Source organism: Pongo pygmaeus, chromosome 5 (assembly GCF_028885625.2).
Source record: "Pongo pygmaeus isolate AG05252 chromosome 5, NHGRI_mPonPyg2-v2.0_pri, whole genome shotgun sequence".
NCBI lineage: Eukaryota > Metazoa > Chordata > Mammalia > Primates > Hominidae > Pongo > Pongo pygmaeus.
The window spans coordinates 69,744,546-69,757,077 of record NC_072378.2 but is presented as its reverse complement, the minus strand read 5'-3'; the positions used below and the strand labels follow the sequence as shown (position 1 = coordinate 69,757,077).

The window sequence follows — 12,532 nt, the reverse complement described above, 5'->3', positions numbered from 1 at the left end:
GTATTGGTTTGGTTCAGTCTGACTATCTGAGTTATAGTCGTATTTCTTGATTTATATTCAGTTTCCTTCTTGATTGGCTGAGGCCCTGACCTCCTGCCCATCTTTGTAAGTAAGCTCCCTCTTACAGGGACTAAACATGCTCAGTCACTGGATTATATCCCTGCTCTAAAATGGCCAAGCCAGGCCGGGCACGGCGGCTCATGCCTGTAATCCCAGCACTTTGGGTGGATCACCTGCGGTCAGGAGTTCGAGACCAGCCTGGCCAACATAGCGAAACCCTGTCTCTACTAAAAATACGAAAATTAGCTGGGCGTGATGGCACGCGCCTGTAATCCCAGCTACTCAGGAAGCTGAGGCAGGAGAATCGCTTGAACCCTTGCGGAGGAGGTTGCAGTGAGCTGAGATCACACCACTGCACTCCAGCCTGGGTAACAGAGCACACTCCAGCTCAAAAAATAAATAAATAAATAAACAAACAAATAAATTAAATAAAATGACAAGCCAGCTGTCACTTGCCTCACTCTGTAGATCATCATCACTCATGACCTTCTTTTGCCCTACAATCATTCACATATACAACTTTTATCCCAAACATTATCTCATCTTAAAAGTGATTCGCACCAAAGGTGAGATTATTAGAATCATTACACTAAAGGGCACAAAGTAAGGAAAATCCCTTGTCTAGAAACTTTTGCAGCCACTCCTCACTCATCAAAATGAACTCATGAGGGCCAGCCATATGCCATATTGCATGAATTATAAAAATACTTAAGAAAAAAATAGAACACTAATTTTTTCTCTTTGGTGGAGAGAGTGAGAAAGGACATCTTCCAAAGGAAAGACAATGAGAATAGCTTTTTAGAATATAAGACAAACTATGTTTTAAAAAGCTATATGTTTCTCTGTTGATAATACCAAATATGGTAAACCTGAGGCTGTTCTAAAAATCTGGGATTCTCAATTCCAAAAGATAAAAGAGATGGTAAAGGGTATATAGGCTTCCACAGTCTTACATTTTTTATTGCTAATAAGGCCTGACCTTGCTGCTTAGACATTTATGGACAGCAGTATTTTCAATGTAAGCCTATGACTTGCTGGCAATCTGAAGACATCAAAGAGCAAGTGTCATAGTTAACACTGCTCTAAAAACAATAATGAATGAAACAGCTGCATCCTATAGGCAACTTCAAGGGCATTTCAATAAAGGAATACTTATTCTAGTTCAGGTTAAATTAAGACCGGTAGCAAAAGAACATTTCATAACACTTAACAGAAATGTCTCAGACTACAGCCAGGCATAGTAGTTCATGCCTGTAATCCCAGCACTTTGGGTGGCTGAGGCGGGTGAATCACTTAAGGCCAGGAGTTTGAGACCAGCTGGCCAATATGGCGAAACCCCATCTCTACTAAAAATACAAAAATTAGCCAGGCGTGGTGGCCTGGGCATGTAATCCCAGCTACTTGGATTCACGTGCTGAGGCACATGAATCGCTTGAATCCGGGAGGTAGAGGCAATACAGTGGGGCTCTGTCAAAAAAAAAAAAAAAAAAAAACAAAAAAAGTCCCAGTCTATTATCAATATATTCATAACATAATTTAGAAATATGTTCTATATTCTGGATGATCTCATAGAGACCTAATGCCATAAAAGGAAATATGCTATAATTTTCTCAGAATGGTTTCTCGGTTGAGAGATAGTTTATCAAATCTTTTTCATCAAAATAAGAACTACCTGAAGGGTTAGTTACTCAAGTTGATGTCTCTTAATGGTATAATACGCCTGATACTTTTACATTTCTATTAAGAAAAAAGAAGCTAATATTTATTTTAAATTTAGCACATCATCAATAACCAAGTATGTACTTGTTAACAACTGCCAATCTTTAAAAATAAAATGTGAACCTACTGTGGAGTTGTTTCACTTTATTCCTTCTGAAAAACCCAGACCTGCCTAATCACTTATGCTTTGTAACTTTTCTGAAAAACCATTGAGTCCATTAAGAATGATTTCGTCTATATCACCATCCTGCTTCTTATTCCTCTTTCTTTCTTTTAATTAAGAGAGGGTTTCTTTCGCTCTGTTGCCCAGGCTGGTCTTGAACTCCTGGCCTCAAGAGATCCTCCTGCCTCAGCCTCCCAAAGTGTTAGAATTACAGGCACGAGCCACCACACCCCACCTTATTCCTAGTCATCTCTAAACCTTCTTCCTGACAAACAACTCATGAAAAAACACTTCAAATCTATATGCCCTCATCTCCATCCATTTATTTAAATGCACACATGTACATATAAAAAACTCAATGTTAAGCACTTTTTCCTCAATACCTAGAATCAAAGCAAAGGAAATCCTTGGCTTTTCTATCCCCTAAACAGCCCTCACAACGATTTAATGTAAACAAAATAAAGATTTTATTTAATGTAAACAAGATAAAAATATAAAACAAAATTAAGGATTAACTAAAGATATAGGTGTAACTCTTACATTTCCTTTCAGTGTCAACTCGTGGCAAACAAAAGGAGTATCTGTTTTACAAACTGAATGCTGCAGTGTCTGTTTCACTGTGTATGCACATTGACTAATGTTCACACATTAGTTAATGTACTAATTAGAAAACTCAAGTACATTAGAACTGCTGCTTCTCAAGGAAGCTTGCACTTCTTTCAGAGTCAAGTCATTTTATTTGGTACATCTATCTAGTACATTAGAAAAGTCTATAATAGAGTGCTAGTCCACAGTTCACCAGCATTCTACTAGACTTTTCACAGAAGTCTGAAATTTAAAAAAGAAATCTGTTTGATTTGGGATTTAAGCAGTCAATTATACTCTTACTACACAGTCTAAAATTAAAGAGATAAAAACTAAGTATTTATATAGCAATTTTTGTCTGCGGTGGCCCTAAGCATGTTTAAATGACTAGGGCTTGCTTTGCTATTGAGAGATTACTGGGAGGTCACCTTTATTATCCATACTTTACAGCTGGAGACACTGAGATACACAGGTTAAGTGGGTTCTACAAACTAATGTCACGAGTCATCATAAGAGCTCATATATTCTGACTAGAAATTCTAGTCTTCTGCCTGCTGTCCACCACAAATCCCTATTTAATTCATAAGAGCACAGGAACCAACTCACTAAAAATACCAGCAAGAATTTGTAGGCATTTACTTTTTTTAAATGAATGTTTACCTAAAAATAAAAAGACCTGGCTTTGAAGGAAGTGCAAGCTTCCTTGAGAAGCAACATTTTCTCTATTTGCATTCGAAAAATCATTTCTAAAAAATCTTAAAAGCTGATGAGTGCATCACCTCTTACTATACACAACAATTGCTAGTTCTCCTCAAAGAAGTGTGGTTTGATGACACTAGAGCCTCCTAGTTTTACTTTAAATCACTTTGAATAAGGAACTACACTTTTTTTTTTGCCTTGGTATTTCCCTTCTTAAAACAGAAACAGAAAACTTAATTCCTACCTGACACAGACAACATAAGGAAGAATTTGTTTGTGGACTGCTTTGAGATTCCAGAACCAAATACATAATCCAGTTGATCTTCAACCCTACAATAAAGACAAACTTCACTAAACATAATTGCTTCAGCAGATGCCTTCAAAATAAGATACTATACCATTATCTATGGAAAGAGCAGCTTTATTTAAGCCAAATCTTGATCAAAATGCAATGGAGGAAAAAAATTACAAAACCGTTTAGAAAGTTCTTTTGCTCAATTAAAAAATTTAATACTTCTCACGTATGTCTCCCATAAGCACACTAATTCTAAACGTAGCAGAAATTGTATGCAATTATTAGAGAACAGAGACTCTCAGGAAAATTATGCAATCAATTGCAATAGCAAATGTATAAAATAAATTAATAATACATTTTATAAAAGAAATTCTGTTAGATTTCATTTAAGATTAGTTCTTGGACAGCTACCTAATGGAGGACAAGACAATTTCCAAATTTTAAGTGTATGTTTGTAGGTCAACCTTTAACAAGTCTTAACCCATTATAGTTTCATGAAGTCTGTACTCAAGTTGCTTTTCCAGGCATGTCAGGTAAACATAATTCTTAAAAATTAATGCTTTAATCAGTAAGTGTAACCGATTTATTGCTACTGTCACTCTTTTGATGATACTTTCACCAACCGGTAGGTAAAGAAAGAAGAAATGTTATTAAACTGGAAGATGAACTAGAAACACTGAGTGGATACCTAGTTTAGGCAGAAAGCAGCAAGGACTAGAAGGGTATGTCACAAAGAAGTCTTCAGAGATTTAATAAAAAGTAAAACAAATGGAATGAAGTTAAGAGGCCTGACTTATACAAATGGGGGGGAGGGTGGAAGAGTTTTGGAGGGGAAAAAATTGAGATTAGAGACTCACTGGGTGCAGAATAGAAAAGGACGTGAGGATAGGGGCCATTAGACAGAAAGCGATGAAGCAGGGTACCAAAGGAAAGCGAAGGGAGTGAGGGTTTCCGAAGCTAAGATGGGGCATGGAATGAACTCCAATGCAAAGCGATGCTAAAGCAAAATACAATCGGCAACTAACAAAAACGGAACCAGGAGGAAGTACCGAAAGGAGGTGGATGAGAGAAAATAAAACCAAGGAAGAAATTATGGAGGTAACAAGAGTGAGAAACCTGGTCGGCCAGGGTAAGGAGCTCCGGACAGGGAAGAGCCAGGCTAGGGATGGAAGCACAGAGATACGCTCTTTCCCAAGGAGGGACCAGGAGGGACCACCCAGGCAAAAAGACACGTGGGAGGCGCGGGATGAAAAAGCAGAACCACGAAAGCGGGTAAAGGAGGGACAGAGCGACGAAGATGGAGCAGGGGTGAAGGGCAAACACGCTAGGCGCGAGGTTCAGGAAGAACGGGTCGAGGGACGCGCGCAGGGGCAGGGGCGGCCGCGGGTACCGGGAGAGCAGCGCGCCGCGGCCCCTCGCCTCCCTCAGAGCGCTCCGCACCGCCGTCCCCACCGACCTTCAGCGGGGCCGGGGCCAGGCTCCGACCGCCAGCAGTTGGGTGAGGGGCCGCGGCGGGCGAACGGCGGACGAAGAGAAGGCCGCTTCCTTCCTGGCCCCTGGGAAAGAGGGACGGAGGGAGGGGTCGTGGGTGTCGGGAGCCGGGGGAGCCAGAGGGGACAGTAAGGGGGTTACCTCTCGCCCGGCTCGGCCTCTTCCTCCGCCTGTCGGACGGAGGAGTTCGTTGTCCAGCTAGAAGAAGACGGCCCTACCCGGGTCAGCACCATCCCGCCCCGGGCCCCCTCACATCGCCATCACAGCAACCGCAAACACCGCAACCGCGGAGCCGGTTCGTCACCGCGGCTCGGCTACTGGCCCAGCTCGGCCGGCGAGCATGCGCAGTCGCCTCAGTCCCGAGGGAGCCCGGGCCAGCCGGCTGTACCTGCGATCAACAGGTCCCCGGCCGCACGGCCCCGCCCCCGGCCTCTCTCACCTCCTCCTCCCGCCTCTTCCCTCCCCTCTCTGAGGCTAGGCCCCGCCCCTTCAAGCTCCGTGCCCCGCCCTTCAGGAGCTTCGGCTGCCCCTCCAGCTTCAGCGCCAACTGAGATTTCGAGAGATTTGTCCGCCCTACCAGGCTCCCGTTCCAAGTTCCCGCGAGAACGGGAGGTTTGCGTCAATAAAAGGCGCGCGTCAAGAAAAGGGGCTCGCCTGTGGGTTTAAGGGATGGGGCTTGGAGGTGGCTGAAGAGTAGGGAGCAAGAAGAGGGCAAAAACACGGAGTTTGAGAACTTTAGCCGTTTTTCTCACAATGTTGTTTCTCCTTTTCTCTCTTTAGCTCCTCCGTGCAGTCCCGGGTAGAGAGCCCGGTTCCTGCGCTAGTCGATTTGTGCAGTAGGAAAGGAGGCTGCAGGGGATCTGCGCTGGGGCAGGACAGCTGCCTTTCGGGACCCAGTGCTTGCATCTTGGGAGATGTGGGTGCTGATCTGGTTGTTTCTTGGTTTATGACGCAAAGAAGGGCGGGTGGGGGCTGATGAAGTGAAGCCTTTCGCTAATACATTCCATTAACAGAAGCCCACGAAGGATCATTGATTTATTTCACTCTTCCCAGTTTCTGAACCTTATCTGGCAAAAACTTTTGTGGTGCATAAAGTTCAGTATGTTGCCAAAGCTGAGTTAATGAAAGGAAAATTTCGGCTGCGACTCGTGTGTTAAAAATGAATCTAGGATGGATAGTGGTGTTGGTTGCACAACAATGAATGGACGTAATGCTACTGAACTGTGCACTTAAAAATGGTTAAAATGGTCAATTTTCTGTTATGTATATTTTACCACGATAAGAGTGAATTAGAAGGGAAAAGCTTTGTATTCATTTGAAAGTAATGATGATGTCTTGTAACCTAGGCCATTTAGGGGACAGGTTTTGAATATATCTTTGTACCAGTTTTTTTTTTTCGTGTGTGTGTGTGTGAGACAGAGCATTGCTCCGTCGCCCAGGCTGGAGTGCAGTAATGTGATCTCGGCTCACTGCAACCTCCACCTCCGGAGTTCAAGCAATTCTCCTGTCTCAGCCTCCCTAGTAGCTGGGACTACAGGAGCACGCCACCACGCCCGACTACTTTTTGTATTGTTAGTAGAGACGTGGTCTCACCATATTGGTCAGGCTGGTTTCGAACTCCTGACCTTAGGTGATCCACCCGCCTTGGCCTTCCAAAGTGCTGGGATTATAGGTCTAAGACACCGTGCCCGGCTTGTACCAGTTTTTACATGATTGGGTGTCCCCTTATCTTGCGAACCAATCTATTTGCATTTGTATGAATGGCCTGCTTTCCTGATTTCTAATTTGTCCCTTCTTTTATAGCCCTATACCATTTTACTATCCTTGCTAAACAGGCTTTTATTGCTTGTTTTGTGACTTGAACTTTAGCCTCAAAATTGGAAAGGCTTTTTCTGTTTTTTTAGTTCCAGCCATGTCTTAGGAGAATATATTAAACAACCAATTATTTGCATTTCCACGTCCGTGCATCCCTAAAACACACAGTGTGCCAAGATTCTTTCCCTGTTCCACGTTCTTTTCATTCAAATCGCATTGTTAAGTCATCTGCTATGTGCCAGGCAGTGTGCTAATCTTGGAAGATACCAACATGAATGAAAAAGAACTTGGGTGGAGTGTTTGCATTATTACCCTATGATGTAATGTGTATAGTGCAGAGATAAATGCATAGGGAGCTATTGAAGCTCAGAAAAAACATTAATCCAACTTTGGGAAGAGGTCATGGGTCAGGAGACACTTCCAGGAGAAAATGATTCCAGAGAGTTGAAGTGGGATGTCTTGTGGTGAAGGTTAGGAGGAGTAAAGGGAAAAGGATTGCTTGAACAGAAGCTGTACAGTAAGAAACTGGTCTTTGTTCTGAACTAAAACTAAGACTTCTATGTCACTGTTTAGGGATGTGAGGCTGGAGAAGTTGACAAGGATCATGGTGAGCCTTCAAAAAAAGTCACATCAGTTCAACCATTATGTATATATATATTTATTGCTTATTAGATGTTTGCCAAGTACTGTGCTAGTTACTGAGGGATATAATGAAGGTTAAGGGTCAGTCTAAAATCTCAAGAGTTTGCAATCTAGTAGGGGTAGACAGGCATGTAAAAACAAAAACAAAAAAAAAAACAAGTCTGCTACAGAGTTAAAATTGGGGTAGGTACGGGGTTGTCTGGGAACCCAGAAGAGGAGCATTTAACTAACCTAGAGATTTAGCAAGACTTCCTGGTAATTATCTATTGATAGAAGAATGTAAAACAATCTCTTAAAGAAATAAGGAAATTCACCTGGGGGTGCGGTGGCTCACTCCTGTAATCGCGGCACTTTGGGAAGCCGAGGTAGACAGATCACTTGAGGTCAGGAATTTGAGACCAGCCTGGGTTTAGTAGAGAAACCCCATCTCTACTAAAAGTAAAAAAATTACCAGGCGTGGTGGCAGGCGCCTGTAATCCCAGCTACTCCAGAGGCTGAGGCATGGGAATCGCTCGAACCTGGGAGGTGGAGGTTGCAGTGAGCCGAGATCGTACCACTGCATTCCAGCCTGGGTGACAGAGTGAGACTCCATCACAAAAAAAAAAAAACAAAAGAAAAAGCAACAACAACAACGAAAACAATAAGAAATAAGAAAATTTATGGCATCTACTGAGGTACAGACTACTAGAGAGTATAGAACACTGATCTAATTGTCAGATTACCTGGTTCTAATTCTAGAGTCTACAATATACTGTGTTATCTTGAGAGTCTCTTACCTTCTCTAGGTCTGTTTTCTCTCAAATATAAGAACATAATCACATTATATAGAATTTGAATTCCTTTAGAAATTTGTCTAGAAATTTCCTGATTCTAAATTTACTTCCCATATTTATCTTCCCAAGTTTGGTGTCACCCATTATGCTAATAAACAGTTTTGTGTCACATTTAATGTACATTAACATTTTATGTTGTATGTGTCCTTTTCAATCTATGTTGTGCTCAAGGAATATAAGATTTGCAATCCTTTCTATCTTGTAATTGGTTTACATGATTTAACTTTGGCATGGAGTGTTTTTAATGTTTGCTAAACCCTTCTAACTGTGGAGTATTCTCTTAATCCAAAGATCAGGTTATCTCTCCCTTTCTCGGTTGCACAACATTGATTCAGCTAAAGATTGAGACAGTAGAAGAAATGAATATTGTACATTTGAAAACAGCCTCATGAAGGCCGGGCGCAGTGGCTCATGCCTGTAATCCCAGCACTTTGGGTGGCCTAGGAGGGTGGATCACGAGGTCAGGAGTTCGAGACCAGCCTGGCCAACATAGTGAAACCCTGTCTCTACCAAAAATACAAAAATTAGCCAGGCGTGGTGGTGGGTGCCTGTAATCGCAGCTACTTGGGAGGCTGAGGAAGGAGAATCGTTGGAATCCTGGAGGCAGAGGTTGCAGTGAGCTGAGATTGCACCATTGCACTCCAGCCTGGGTGGCAGAGCAAGACTGCATCTCAAAAAAAAAAAAAGAAAGAAAGAAAAAGAAAACAGCCTCATGAAGGATGTATCATATTTGTCAGATGCTAAACATTAATTTACATAAAAAAAAAATTGAGCTGGCTTTTTCCTTACTGGGCTTTATGATTTTTAAAATATTCCTGTTGTAAGTATGTTCATTATTTGAAAATTAAAAATGAGATATGGTCAAAGTTATTCCACAACTATATATATATACACACACACACACATATATATACACACATACATATACACACATATATACATATATACGCACATATATACACACATATATATACACACACACACACACACATATTTTAATTTCAACTTCTATTTTACATATAGAAGGTATATGTTCAGATTTGTTACCGGGGTATATTGTACCCAGGTAGTGAGCACAGTACCCAGCAAGTAGTTTTTCAACCCACACTCCACTGCCTCCGTTCCTCCTCTAGAAGTCCATAGTGTCTGCTGTTCCCATGTTTATGTCTAACACAGCTATATTTGATGCTTCCCTTTTTTTAGTTTCCTGTCCATTCCATTTCCATGTCTTGTCTGACCTTTCTTTCAAAATATTTTCTCTGTTTCAAAATGCTTCTGTAGTCCAAGGAAAAGTCAAACTTGAACAAAAAGAGGAACATCTCTTCTGGTGAGACTGGAGAAAAGGATTTAAGGTACAATGTGAATGGAAATTAATGTAATTTGTAGATTTTAGATCTACATTTTACAGCAAAGACCAAAAAAGTTGAGTAAAACTTTAAGCATTGCATAAACTACTATCTTTTAGTTTTCTGATACTAGTAACAGTAGATAACATCTTGAACCTTTATCATCTGCTGAGTGCTAGTCTTAATATACATTATTTCTGCTCCTTATAACAAAGTTTCAATGCAGTAGGCATTATCCATTTCTCTTTGTAGTTTTATGTATGTTTACTTCATGTATTTTGACACGCTTTTATTAAGTGCATATTTGTTTAGGATAGTTAGGTCCTCTCAATGAATTTATATGAATAATTCACCATTATGAAATGGCCTTCATTTTCCCGAGTGAAATTTTTTGCTCTGAAATCTACTTAGTATTGTATTAATACAATCATTTCAACTTTATTTTATGTTACTATGATATAGAATTTCCTATCTTTTTACTTTTAACTTACTTTTGTCTTTATGTTTAAAGTGGATTTCTTGGAGGTCTCAATCTGGCTTGTAATTGATATGTTTATACGACTTATATTTAATGTATTTATGGATGTTTTGGTTTAAATGTATCATCTCGTTGCTTCTTTTCTATTTGTACTATCTGTTCTTTTCCCCTCTTTTACTCTTTTTTTAAACTTATTTTGCATTAATTTTTTTAATGATTCAATTTTATCTCCTTTGTTGGCTTATTAGCAATTGCTCTTTTTATGGTATTTCGGAGGTTATTTTAAGGTTTATCATATACAGTTTTTGCTTATCATGATCCAATGTCAAGTGTATTACATACCTTACATGTATTAAAAAACCTTACAACACTATACTTCCATTTTCCATTCCCATGCTTTGTGCTGTTGTCATACATTTTATTTCTACATGTGTTATAAACCTCACAATGCATTTTTTTGCTTTAAATGGTCAATCATTTTTAAAAGACATTTAAATATATGATAAATTCTTTCATATTTTCCCACATAGTTATTATTTCCAGTGCTCTTTATGTTTTAGTGTTGACTTAGACTCTCACCTGGTATTGTTTTGTTCTTGACCTTTAACACTTCTTAGAATGTAGGTGTGCTAGTGATGTATACTTTCTGCTTCTGGATGTCTTAAAATGTCATTACTGTACCTTTCTTTTTGAAAGATATCTTCATAGGGCACAGAATTCTAGAGTGACTTTTTTCCCAGTATTTTAAAGATACTGCTCCACTGTGTTCTTGCATTGTTTCCAACAAGAAATCTGCTGTTATCTTTATTTTAATTCCTAGTTGTGTAATGTGGCTTTTTTTCTCCCTTCTGTCTGCTTTTAAAATCTTTTCTTCATTTAAAAAAGCAGTTTGACCATAATGTGCCCTGGTATAATTTTCTTCACTTTTTTTATGCTTCAGGTTTGTTGGTTCATGGATCTGTGGGTTTAGACTTTTCACCAAATTTTGGAATATTTTTGGCCATTATATTTTCAAATATTTTTCGTTTCCTTTGGGAACTATAATAATGCCTATATTAGACAGCTTATAGTAGTCCTATAACTTACTCAAGCTCTGTTCTTTTTTCTTTAGTGTTTTGTTTTCTCTGTGTTTCATTTTGGATAGTTTCTATTGCTATGTCTTCAAGTTCACTTTTCTTTTACGTGCCTACTCTGCTATTAATCATATTCAATGTATTTTCCATTTCAGACATTGTAGATTTACCCTCTAGAACAGGAGGTAGCAAAATATGACCCATGGGCAATTATCCCTTGGCCCTTTTTTTGTACAGTCCATGAGCTAGGAATGATTTTACATTTTAAAAAGTTTTTATAAGAAAGAATACTTTAAGTGGCCTGCAAAGCCTGAAATATTTACTTTCTGACTCTTTATAAATAACGTTTGCTGACCTTAACTCTAGAATTTTATGTCCTTTTTGTATTACCCATGTTTCTATTTTACAAGTTCAATGTTTCCTCTAGTTTCTTGAATATATGATATAATTATGACTGTTAATGTCCTTGTACATGAATCCTTATCTTGTCACCTTTATCATTTCTGGGTCAATGTCAATGGGTTGGGTTTTTCCCCTATGATGGGTTATATTTTCCCCTTTCTTTGAATTCCAAATAATTTCTGATTCAATGGCCAACATTATAAATTTTGCTTTGCTGGTTTTTGACATTTTTGTATTCCTATAAACATTCTTAAGCTTGTCATGGGGTGCAGTTAAGTCACTTGGAAACAGTTTGAATCTTTCAGATCTTGCTTTTATGCTTTGGTACATGGGACAAGAGCAGCATTTAGTCTAGGGTCGATTTTTCCCTAATATGAGGCACAGCTCTGTGAGTATTCCATGATGTCTTGTGAATTATGACATTTTCCACTCTCTTTGGTAGGAAGAGGCATTATATCCAACCCTGTATGAATACTTGGAATTGTTTGCAATAATTCTTTTCAAGTGTTTCCCCTAGCTTCAGATAGAATTTGTACATAAATGCACTTTTCATTACCCAGCTGAAGATTCATGGGAGATCTGCAGATTTTTGGAATTCTCTATGTAGCTGTTACCACTCCTCTACTCCACCCTGCAAACATTACCTACCATGGCCTCCTCTGACTTCCAGGTTTTTCTCAACTCAGAGATCACCAGGCTTTGTCTACGTTCCTCTCCCTGATGCACAATATGGATACTTTCTCCATGCAGTAAATTAGAGCAATTATAGAACTTCTCTTATTTTCTTTCTCAGGCATTATTGTCTTTCCTTGCCTGATAGACTTTTTCTAGAAAAACATTATATGTATACATACCTACATATATGTATGTATCAAGATATATATATCTGTATATCTACATATGTATGTATCTACATATATGTATGTATTTT

At 39.5% G+C, this 12,532-nt stretch overlaps 2 protein-coding genes across 20 annotated transcripts in view; one reads left to right on the top strand and one right to left on the bottom strand.

Moving 5' to 3' along the window:
- FAM135A (family with sequence similarity 135 member A) overlaps positions 1 to 5,523 on the bottom strand; it is a 153,748-nt gene extending 148,225 nt beyond the window's left edge. For 3 of the 19 annotated variants that reach the window (XM_054492361.2, XM_054492368.2, XM_054492373.2), the window contains exons 1-2: positions 5,154 to 5,422; positions 3,471 to 3,556 (exon numbers count right to left, since the gene is read on the bottom strand). The gene's annotated coding sequence lies outside the window, so the exon portion shown is untranslated. Of the gene's footprint in view, positions 1 to 3,470; positions 3,557 to 4,977 lie in introns of all 19 variants that reach the window. The other 16 variants (XM_054492372.2, XM_054492367.2, XM_054492370.2 and 13 more) reach the window with 12 other exon arrangements.
- Positions 4,324 to 12,532, top strand: part of COL9A1 (collagen type IX alpha 1 chain) — a 207,954-nt gene continuing 199,745 nt past the window's right edge. Inside the window, exons 1-4 of the mRNA XM_054492376.2 lie at positions 4,324 to 4,650; positions 5,793 to 5,928; positions 7,401 to 7,434; positions 9,584 to 9,654. The gene's annotated coding sequence lies outside the window, so the exon portion shown is untranslated. The remainder of the gene's footprint in view (positions 4,651 to 5,792; positions 5,929 to 7,400; positions 7,435 to 9,583; positions 9,655 to 12,532) is intronic.